Genomic DNA, 7,713 nt, shown 5'->3' on the forward strand with positions numbered 1-7,713 from the left:
AAATAAACAAATGGGACCTAATTAAACTTAAAACCTTTTGCACAGGAAAGGAAGCCATTAGCAAAATAAAAGACAGCTTACTGAATGGGAAAAAATATTTGCAAATGATATGACTGATAAGAGGCTAATATCCAAAAATATATAAACAGCTCATACAACTTAATATCAAAAAAACAAACAACCCAACTTAAAAATGGGCAGAAGACCTAATAGACATTTTTCCAAAGAAGATATACAGATGGCCAATATTGCTAATCATCAGAGAAAGACAAATCAAAACCACAATGGCTACCACCTCACACCTGTCAAAATGTCTGTCATCAAAAAGTCTACAAATAACAAATGTTGGCAAGGATATGGAGAAAAGGGAACCCTAGTACACTGTTGGTGTGAATGTAAATTGGTGCAACCACTATGGAAAATAGTATGGAGGTTTCTTAAAAACACATATATACGTGTATATAGATAAATAGGTAGCATGGAATATTACTCTGCCATAAAAAAGAATGAAATTCTATCATTTGCAACAACATGAATGGACCTAGAGGGTATTATGCTTAGTGAAATAAGTCAAATAGAGAAAGACAAATACTGTATGTTATGACATATCTGGAAACTAAAAAAATAAAACAAATTAATATAATAAAACAGAAAGAGACTCACAGATACAGAGAACAAACTAGTGGTTACCAGTGGGGAGAGGGAATGGGGGAGGGGCAAGATAGGGGTAGGGGATTAAGAGGTACAAACTACTGTGTTAAATAAATAAGCTACAAGGGTATATTGTACAGTGCAGGGAAATATAGCCATTATTTTATAATAACTTTAAATGAATTATAATCTATGAAAATAATGAATCACCATGTTGTACATCTAAAACTAGTGCAATATTTAAATCAACTCTACTTCAATTTTTTAAAAAGACTCATAGTTATGTAACCAAAATTTAAAACTGTCCTGATTCCAGAAATTCTGACTCTGATTTTGAACAAAACTCAAGCTTATTCATGTCAGAATGACATTACAGCTTTCAAGCTAATCAGCTACAATCAAGTAAGCTCATGTAATGAAAAGAGATGTAAGTTTCTGGTAACCAAGCACAATAGAAAACAATGAATGTACTTGCACGTTCATGATTTATAAGGTATCTGTAACTACTGAGAGTCAAGTTTCTTAGCCATTTCAATTTGGATGTTTCCCTGTTTCCAAAAACTTTGCTTCTCACTCAATAAAATATTCATATAAAGAAAAATTCACTAAATTTACTTTTGATAGTAGACATACCTGGGATTAGAAAGACATCTCAGGTTAGTATAGACACATCAGGTGAAGGAGGGAGACACCACAGATCAGGGCAGTTAAACATGCAGAACAAAGGAGACATCCTACAATAAGGTGGACATCCCTAGGGAACTAGGGAGACATCACAGGTGAGAGGTAAGACACAGAGGAAATAGAAAGACATCTAAGGTCAAGGTAGACACACCAAGGGAATTAAGGGAACAACTCAGGTCAGAGTAGACATAACTGGGGAATAACGGAGACATCCCAAGTCAGGGTTGACAAGCTGGGAGAATTAGCAAGACATTAAAGGTTAGGGGAGACACACCTGGGAAATTGTTGTGACATCCCAGGTCAAGATAGAAACTCATATGGAATAAGAGAGACATCCCACATCAGTGTAAACACATCTTAGGAAATAGGGAGATATACCAGTTCAGTGTAGACATACCTGAGGAATTAGGTGAGACATTATTGATAATACAACTAGGGAATAAAGGAGACTTCCCAGGCCAGTGTAGACACATCTGCGGATTTAGAGAGACATCTGAGGTTAGAATAGAGACACATTCTCTTCTCAGGGGAAGAAAAAAAAAGGACACATGCCAGGTAAGGGTAGACACACCTGGTGAACTAGAGAGATAATCCAGCTCAGAATAGTTACACTTGGGGAGTTAGGGTGACATCCCTGGTTATGATTGACATTTCAGTGGAACAGAGAAGACACTCCTTGTTGGGGAAGACACACTTGGGGAAATAAAAAGACATCACAGGTCATAGAAGACAAATCTGCAGAATCAGACATCCTAGATTACTGCTGACACCCAAGCGTATTTAGGCAGGCATCAAAATTAGGATAGATGCACCTGAAAATTTGGTGAAACATTCCAGTTCTGTGTAGACACACCTAAAGAATTAGGGAGCCATTCCATGTCAGGGAAGAAACACCTGGGGAATTAGAGAGTCTTCCTTGTCAGTGTAGACATATCTAGGGCATTAATGAAACATTCTAGGTCAGACAGATATTAGATATCCCAGGTGAGTATAGACACGCCAGGGTAATTAGAGAGATGAACCAGAATTGAGGTAAGAGGTAAATAGGCCCCTGGGCAGAGAAGCTGGTGTCGGTCAAGCAGAGTAAATTGGAGGTTTGTTTTCCCCGGACACTCCAAGAATAAAGTTAATGGCAGGAGCTGAGCCCTGCTGGAGTAAAGAGATAAGACGACCACATCTACCACTCCTGAAGGTCAAGGAAACCTCCCTGACTGTACATGCGTAGGAAGGCTCCTCGGGGGTCAAAAAGGGAGGGAGCGCCATCCCATAATAGGCATTGTCAAGCCTCCCACAGGCCTCTATGCTGGATCCATCTTGGCAAAAATATGCACACGCATATTGGGAGAGCCCTAGGACATGTCAGGTGTGGAAAAGAAACAAGATAACTGGTCAAAGGTACACAAAGACCCAGAAGAACTGCCCCTATACAAATGATTTAACCACCTCTTTATTGCACTCCTCCTCATTAGGGAGGATGCCCACACCACTTCTCTGCCTTGCTTCTGTCTTAAATAAACGGTTTCTCTGTGTGCTCTCCCACATGTTGTGCTATGTCTCTGATAATAAATTTTGTACCTGTTTTTGCTGGTTTTGCCTCTTTGAGAAATGCATTTTTCAAATGGGGCAAGAGCCAGTGCAACTTTGTCTCTAGCCTCTAGTCCCTGGTCGACCAGTGGCTAGGATTCCTGGTTTTCAATCAGGCTATCTAGGTTCAATTCCTGGGCAGGAAACTAAGATCCTGTTTCAAGACCATTCACTGCTGGCTCTCCAAAAACAGAATCAGGGTTGACACATCTGGGAAAACAGGGAATCATCCCAGGCCAGTGAAGACATACCTGGCGATAAGACATCCCAAGCCAGACTAGACACACCTTTGGTATTAGGGAGATATCCAAGGTTACTATAGAAATACCTGGGTAATCAGGGATACATCCAAGTTCAAGACAGACACACCTAGTGACTAGAGAAAAATCCCAGGTCAAAGTAGACTCACTTGGATCATTACTGAGATTCCCAAATTAGTGTAGACAAACCTTTGCAATTGGAGACATCTGCGTCAGGGTAGACACAATTGGGAAATTGGGAAGACATCCCAGGCCAGATATGCACACTGAGTGAATTAGCAACACAACCCAGGTCAGTTTATACACACACGGTATACTAAGGAGACATCCCAAGTCCATATAGACACAGGAAGGACTAGGGAGTTATCCAGGTCAGAGTAGACACACCTGGGAAGGTAATGCGTCATCTCGGTCAGCGTAGACACACATGGGTACTTAGGCTGTTAACCCATGACAGAGAAGAAACTCCGGGGAATTAGGGAACCATTCATGGTCAGAGCAGACACCCCTGAGGAAGTAGAGTTATCCCAGGTCACAATAGACACACTTGGGAAATTAAGAAAGCTTTCGGGTCAAGGTAGACGTGCCTAGGTAATCAGAGACATCCTAGGACATAGTGGACACACCAGGGTATTTAAGGAAACATCCAGGTCAGTGAGTCACACCTAGGGAATTAAGGAGACATCACGGGTCAAAGTAGACACAACTGGGAAATAAGGGGGAAGTTGCAGGTCAGTGTAAAACCAGTGTAAAAACCATTCCCTGGTTTTTATCTGGGTAATTAGGAAAAGTCCCAGGCCAGAGTAAGCAAGTCTGAGGAATACGGGAAACATTCAATGTCAGGGTTGGCATAGCTGGGGAATTAAGAAGACGTGCCAGGCAAAGGTAGACAATCCTGAGTACCTAAGGAGATATCCCATGTCAGAAGAGACATCCTTGAGGTTTCATAGAAATACGGGTCAGCAAAAACACATGGGGAATAAGGGAGACATTCCGTGTCAGTGTAGACACACTGGAGGGACTAGGGAAACCTCCCAGGTCAGTGTAGACACTTCTGAAGAATACGGATATAATAGCAGACCAGAGTCGACGTATTGGGGAATTAGGGAGATGTCCCAGGTCAAAGTAAACACACCTGGGAAACTGGGGCGACATCCCAGGTATAGATACACCTGGGGAAATTTAGTAACATTCTAGGTGAGGGCAGACATACCTGGGAAACAAGATAGACATGCCAGGTCAGGGTAGACACACCTGAGGAGCATAGGAGACATCCCAGAAGACAGTAGACACATCCATATCTTAAGGTGTGTAACTTATTCGGAGAAGACACATCTGGAGAATTAAGGAGACATCATTGGTTAGTTTAGACAAAGTGCGGAGTTAGGAAGATATCCAAAATCAGGGTAGAAGCCCTTGGGGTGTTATAGAAACATACCAGTTCAGTGTAGAAACATGTGGGAATAAGGGAGATACACAAAGTCGGTGTAGACAGACCCATGGAATTAGGGAGACATCCCAGGGCAAAATAGTAGCACCAGAGCAATTACGGAAACAACCCAGGTAAAGTAGACACACCCATGAATTAGGAAATCCCAGGTCAGAGTACACACATCCAAATTAGGGAGATCTCTCATGTCAGAGAGGACACCCGTGGGAAATAAGGGAGACATTCTAGGTCAGTGTAGATGTGCCTGAAAAATTAGGGAGGCATCCTGGGTCAGTGTAGACACACCAAGATTAAAAAGAAGATAGCTCGGGGGAGACATCTCAAGACAAGGTAGAAACACATGGAAAAGCAGGGAGATATTCCAGGTCGGAGTATACACGCCTTGTGAATTAGGGAGACATCTCACATCAGGAAAGACACACTCGGGGAATATGGGGGACATCCTTTGTCAGAGTAGACATTCCTGAAAATCATGGAAATAACCACAGTCAGAAACCACAACTCAGAAAATAAAGGGACTTCTCAGTTCAGTATACATGCACTTGGGGAGTAAGAGAGACATCCCAGGTAATAGTAGACATACCTGGGAAGTAGGGAGACATCCCAGCTCAGGGTAAACACATCTGGGGAATTAGGGAGACGTGCAAGGTCAGTGTAGGTAAAACTGGATCATTAGGGAGGCACCCAAGGTCATAGTAGAAACATCTGGGGAATTAGCAAGACCTCCCAGGTCAGGTCGTCAGGCTGGGAAGTAAGGAACATCACAGATCTGGGTAAACATGCCTGTAGAATTATACACACATCCCACTTTACTCTAGATGAACCCGGGAAATTAGGGAGACATGTCAAGTCAGTGTAGACACAGCTAGGGAATTAGAGAAAGAGCCCAGGTTGAAGTACTCACACCTGGGAATTATGGCACCATCCTGGGTTGGGTCGGCACACCTGGGGAACTAGAGTGGCATCCCAGAAAGGGTAAAGCAGTTGGGGAATTAAGGAGAAGTTTCAGGTTAGAGTAGACGCTTCTGGGGAAACGGGGAGGCGTCCCAGGTAAGCTTAGACATACTTGGGTGATTTGGGAGAAATCTTATTCAGGGGAGACAAAGGGTGGTGTTAGGGTGACATCCCAGATCAAAGCAGACACATGTGGGGAATTAAGGCAGAGGCCACAGGTCAGGGTAGACACTCATGGGTAATTAGGGAGACACCCCAGGCTAGAGCAGACACCTCAGGAATAAGGGGGAGATCCCAGATCAGAGTCTTCACACCTAGGAAATAAGGAAGATGTCCCAGGACGGTGTGGACACACTTCTTCAGATTCTTCCCGTACTGCTCCCTGTGCACATGGGGTTTAAATTCTCCTCAGATAGGCTGTCCTTTTTAAGGGTAACATCTGGTCATTCGGGATCTTTGAAACATCTGGAAGTCTGTAATGGCTAGAGAATCTAATCTCAAAACACTACAGTCGATAAAGCTTCAGGAGATGAATACCATAAGCTGCCTCTTCACCTCCTTTACTCATGGGACCAGCTCATTACAGTATGTGCAGTTGTCATGGTAACAGGTGCCAGACAGGAGGCAAAAATTCCAAAAAGCTTGCAGAAGATAGTTTTATAAGTCACTCCTGGCTGCCAGTGACTTAAACCTGATTCTTTCTCGCTTAAGCAGCAAACAGGATTTGTTTTTGGGTTTTGGGGGTTTTTTTGCTTGCATTTTTGAAAAGGCTATGTTAGTACCAATTTCAGGCAGAGCTGCAGTCAGGGCTCAGTAGTATCATCAGGACCACAGTCTCTTTAGCACATAGTTCTGCCTTCTTGATTAAAGTCATTGTCAAGCTTCACATGTCATCACCTGAAAGGTTCAAACTCAGATCCTCATTAACATCAGTAGGCCCAGACTTTAAACAAAAAAACTACCAGTCATTTTATGAAAAATACTACACAAAGTACTGAAACAAGAAGTTCAATAACATACTGTTTTCCACAGTGGCTGCACCAATTTACATTCCCACCAACAGTGTAGGAGGGTTCTCTTTTCCCCACATCCTCACCGTAGTTGGTTAATTTTAATGAACAGGGAGTTAACCCCACAGAGCAATAAAGCCACGACCTCGCCCCAGACAGAGGCTCCCCTCAGCAGGAACCAGGATTCTCAGCATCTGCTTCCCCTGCCCCAGCCTTGTTGCTGTAAATGAGTTTCGTAAGTGTGCTCGGGCCAAAGGAATGTCATTTTACAAGTATGTAATGGAAAGTCGTGACCCTAGTACCAATGTTGTCTTATTGGAGGATACTGCAGCAGTGCTGGGAGTGACAATAGAAGCCACTTGTATGGGCCTTACTTCTCTAACAGGCAATCCACCGTATGACAGCCTAGGTTCTTTGGGTGTGGGCACCTTATTAGATGTGGTCTCAGCATTCCTCATCTGCACTAACACAGAAGCACTCTTAGGGCAATCCATGCAGCCAGAACAAGTACAACTTGTTCTTACTTGAACTCCTGGACCACGACCCGTCAGTAAGGGCAATTCATGATGTTAAAGCCACAGACCTAGGATGAGGGAACGTAAGGTTTAAGGCAGAAGTAGATTTCGATGGACGAGTTGTTACGAGATCATGTTTGGAAAAACAAGATTTTGACCAAATGCTACAAGAAATTCAAGAAGTGAAGACTCCTGGAGAACTAGAGACCTTTATGCTTAAACATGGAGAAAATATTATTGATACTTTAGGAGGTGAAGTAGATAGACTTGAGAAGGAACTGAAAAAACGAAATCCTGAAGTTCGACATGTAGATTTGGAGATACTATCGACTTGATGGAATGAATCACCTTGGAGGGAGCCTTGGAAACAAGTTTGTCAAGACTGCCTTCCCACACTGAAGGGGTCAATGCCACTCAGAAGCCATTTTGTTTTGTTTTAAGATAGAGGAAATGTTTATGCAAAGAGCAATTCAACAGTCCACAGAACTAAAACAACTTCTTTCTTCTAAGAGACATATTACAAGTTGAATCAATTTGGAAATCATGTTTTTATGTTTCAACAGGGAACATGTTGGTTACTTATATCGTTCATCATTTCTCATTTT

General features: G+C 42.6%; 1 pseudogene; it reads left to right on the forward strand.

The window, feature by feature from the left end:
- The window catches only part of LOC102995678 (proton-coupled zinc antiporter SLC30A9, mitochondrial-like), a 69,316-nt pseudogene extending 61,870 nt beyond the window's left edge, over positions 1 to 7,446 (forward strand).
- The last annotated feature ends 267 nt before the right edge of the window (positions 7,447 to 7,713 follow it).

Source organism: Physeter macrocephalus, chromosome 19 (genome assembly GCF_002837175.3).
Source record: "Physeter macrocephalus isolate SW-GA chromosome 19, ASM283717v5, whole genome shotgun sequence".
In the NCBI taxonomy this organism is placed as follows: Eukaryota; Metazoa; Chordata; class Mammalia; order Artiodactyla; family Physeteridae; genus Physeter; species Physeter macrocephalus.